The sequence below is a fragment of the Pteropus vampyrus genome, unplaced genomic scaffold (genome assembly GCF_000151845.1).
Source record: "Pteropus vampyrus isolate Shadow unplaced genomic scaffold, Pvam_2.0 Scaffold12, whole genome shotgun sequence".
Taxonomy (NCBI): Eukaryota; Metazoa; Chordata; class Mammalia; order Chiroptera; family Pteropodidae; genus Pteropus; species Pteropus vampyrus.
Genome location: NW_011888793.1, coordinates 7,105,431 through 7,109,859, shown reverse-complemented (window position 1 = coordinate 7,109,859; position 4,429 = coordinate 7,105,431). Strand labels below are relative to the sequence as shown.

Genomic DNA, 4,429 nt, shown 5'->3' with positions numbered 1-4,429 from the left:
ATTTTATGTAGGTCTCATGGTAACCAAAAGGGAAAAATTAGTAGTAATTAAACAAAACTCATAATAAAGATGTTAAAGCAAACTGATACCAAAAAACATCAAAACATTAAAAAGACAGCAGAATAAGAAGGAAGGATGGTTCCTCGAACTAGGCAGAAAAAAAAAAAAATGGCAATACAAAGTTCTTACCTACTGATAACTATATTAAATGTAAATGGGTTAAATTTTCCAATCAAAAGACACAGGATGACTGAATAATAATAATAAAAAAAGATTCAGTGATATACTACCTACAAGAGACACACTTTACCATTAAACACTCATAGATTGAGAGAAAAGGAATGGAAACAGATATTTCGAGCAATGGTAACAAAAAAAATATCAAGCATAGCTATACTTATATCACACAAAACAAACTTTAAAATAGTAAGAAGAGACAAGGTCATTATATAATGATAAAGGAGACAGTTCAAGAAGATATATCAATTTTATGTATTTATGTATACAACACAGGAGCACCTATGTATATATTACAAAACTAAGAGATCTAAAAGGAAAAATAAACATACATAATAATAGTTGAGGACTTTCATATCCCACTCTCAACAATGAAAAGTTCATCCAGAGAATCAATAAGAAAACATCAGCTATGAACACTATAGATCACATGGACTTAATGTACATAAACAGAACATACTGACAAGAGCAGAAAACACATTCTCCTCTAACACACATAGAACATTTTCTAGGATCAACCATATTTTGGGCCATAAAACAAACTTTAAAGAAGATTAAAATAATACCACTTATCTTCTCTGTCTACAATGGTATGAAACTAGAAATCAATAACAGGAAGAAAACTTAAAAACTCACAAATACATGGAAATTAAAAAAAAAACTCCAGAAAAATCAATAGATCAAAAAAAAAAATTTAAAAGGAAAATAAAAAGGTATCTTGAGACAAAGGAAAATAGAACCACAACACACCAAAATTTATAGAAAGCAGTGAAAGCAGTTTTAAGAGGAAAGTTCATAGCAATAAAAGCCTACATTAGGAAACGAAAAAGATCTCAAGTAAAAAACCTAACTCTATGCCTCAAGGAACTAGAAAAAAAACAAACTGAATACATAGAAGAATGAATAAAGATTAAAGCAGAATGGAATTGTGAACATTAATAGAAAAAAAAATTAACAAAAGTAACAGTGGTTCTTTGAAAAAACAAAATTAACAAATATTTAGCTAGACTAAACAAGAAAAAAAGAGGACCCAAATCAACAAAATTATAAGAAGACATTACAACTGACAGCACACAAATAAATACAAAGGATACTAAGCATCTACCATGTACAACTATTTACCAACAAACTGGACAACCTAGAATAAAAAAATATTCTTAGACACAATTAGAAAGAAATAGAATTAGGAAGAAATAGAAAATCTGAACAGCCTAATTAGTAGTAAGAAATATGAATCAGTAATCAAAAATCTCTCAATGAAGAAAAGCCCACCAGCAAGTGGCTTCATTAGTAATTTTAGCAAACATTTAAAGGAGAATTAATGCCAATCCTTATCAAATTCTTCCAAAATATGAAAGAGGAGGGAACATTCTGAAACTTATTTTATGAGGCCAGCATAACTCTGATACCAAAACCAGGAAAGAACACTACAAGAAAACTACTGGCCAATATCTTTGATGAATATAAATGCAAAAATTCTCAAAAATATACTAGCAAATTAAATTCAGCAACACATTCATCATGATCAAGTGGGAATTATTTTTGACTAAAAGGATGGTTCAGCATACACAAATTAATAAATGTAACACGTTAGCAGAATGTAAGTTACTCTATGGCCATGCTACCCTAAACAAGCCCGATTCCATCTGACCTCAGAAGCTAAGCAGGGTCAGGCCTGGTTAGTACTTGGATGGGAGACCACCTAGGACGACCAGGTGCTGTAGGTGTGAAAAATAAAAAATAGTGACTTGTAAACTGACAAGGTCCTTGCAATCTGTGAGGTCAAACAAGGGTTGCCTTGCCTCAAAAAATAAAAAATAAAAAATAAAATTGTAGGATACAAAATTTTAAAAATCAGTAGTATTTCTCTACACTAACAATGAATTATCTGAAAGAAAATTTAAAAAAATAACTATTCCATTTACAATAGCACCCCCCCCCCAAAAAAAAACCTATTCCTTTTACAATACATTTAGGAATAACTGTACCCAAGGAGGTTACTGATTTCTACACTGAAAGCTATCAGACATTGAAGAAAGAAATAAAAAATGACACAAATAACGGAAAGGTCTTTGTGTTCATGGATTGGAAGAATTGTTAAAATGTCCATACTACTTAAAGCCATTTATAGATTCAGTGGAATCCGCATGAAAATTTCAAAGGTGTTCTTTTACAGAAGTAGGAAAAACAATTATAAAATTTATATTGAACCACAAAAGACCCCAAATAGCCACAACGATCCTAAAAAAGTAAAACAAAGCAGAAGGCATCACATGTCCTAATTTCAAACTACATTATAAACCTATGGTAATTAAAACAGTATGATATTGACATGAAAACAGACAAATAGACCAATGGAACAGGATTTAGGGCCCGGAAATAAACTCATGCATATGTGGTCAACTAATGTTTGAAAAGGGTGCCGAGAATACTCAATGGAAAAATAAAATCACTTCAATAAATGGTGTTGGGAAAATTGGATACACATGTGTAAAAGAAACTAGACTCTTATCATACATCACTCATAAAAATTAACTCTTAAGGAATTAAAGACTTAAATGTGAGGCCACTAACTATAAAACTGCTAAAAGAAAATATCCCTGTATTTCTTGACTGAGGTCTTGGAAATGATTTTTTTTATTTACAACACCTAAGGAACAAGCAACAAATCAAAAATAAAAAGTGGGACTACCTAGAACTAAAAAGCTTTTGCATAGCAAAAGAAATGATTAACAAAATAAAAAGGCAACCTATGGAATGGGAGAATATGTTTGCAAACCATGTATCTGATAAGGGGTTATTCAAATATTTATAGACACATACATTAGCAATATATATATATATACCAATTTAAAAAATGGGCAAGTATCTGAATAGACATTTCATCAAAGAAGCTATACACATGGCCAAAACTAATGATGTTGAAAAAGTGCTCAACATCATTAATCAGAAGGTAAAAGCAAATCAAAACCACAATGAGATATTACCTCACTCCTGTTAGAATGGCTATCATTAAAAAGACAAGAGAAGACAAATGTCGGCAGGATGTGGAGGAAAGAGAACCCTTGTGCACTGTTGTTGACATTATAAATCAGAATAGCCACTATAAAAAAAAGTATGTATTTACTAAAAAATTACTAAAAAATTAAATTTACTAAATTAATTTACTAAATTAATTTACTAAATTTACTAAAAATTAATTTACTAAAAAATTAAAATAGAACTACTATATGATCTGGCAATTTCAGTTTTGGGACTATATCCAAAAAAATGAAAACACTATATCAAAAGAATGTGCACTCCCCTGTTCACGCAGCACTAGCTACGACAAGCAAAAACATGGAAAATAACTTATGTCCATCACTGAATCTATAAATAAAGAAAATGTGGTAGACATATAAAGTAGAATATTATTCAGCCATAAAAAGAAGGAAATTCTGCCCTTTGCAACAACAGATGCATCTCAGGGTATTATACTAAGTTAAATAAGTCAGAAAAATATAAATACTGTGCATGCAAACAAACAGTAAATCAAAGAAACCAAAAAAACCAAAATCATTGAAAAACAGTGGTTTTGTGGTGAGAGTGGGGTTTGGGGGAAATGCATGAAGATAGTCAAAGGTACAAACTTGTAGTTATAAGTACTAGTGATGTAATATACAATATGATGGCTACAGTTAACACAACTATATGGTATACTTGAAAGTTAAGATAGTAAATCCTAGGAGTTCTTACCACAAGGAAAAATACATTTTCTTTTTTATTTATGAGATGATGGATTTTAACTACACTTATTGTGGCAATCATTTCATAATGCATACAAATTAAATAAATATGCTGTATATCTAAACTTATTTAATGTGTATTTCAATTATATTTCAATAAAACTGGGAAATATACTAATGAACATATACCAATCAAGTGACAAAATAAAATGAGTACTACATCACATTCATTTTAAATCTCACAAGCTGTTTTTTTCTCATATGTATTTGATGTTAAAGGACCTGAAGATTTCACAGAATTGATCAAATATATTTATCGAGGCTAAATCCAATGTTCTCAAGTATTATTGTAAAGGACGCTGTTTTCATTACTGATTTATATGGACTGAGATTTGATAGAGGGAGCTAGGGAATTTGGACAGTTACTATCTCCTCTAACCCCTTACACTGTTGTTTTTCACATTCCA

The 4,429-nt window shown here is 30.4% G+C and overlaps 1 pseudogene; it reads left to right on the top strand.

The window, feature by feature from the left end:
* The first annotated feature begins 1,845 nt into the window (after positions 1 to 1,845).
* Positions 1,846 to 1,964, top strand: LOC111733059 (annotated as a pseudogene).
* Positions 1,965 to 4,429: the final 2,465 nt, after the last annotated feature.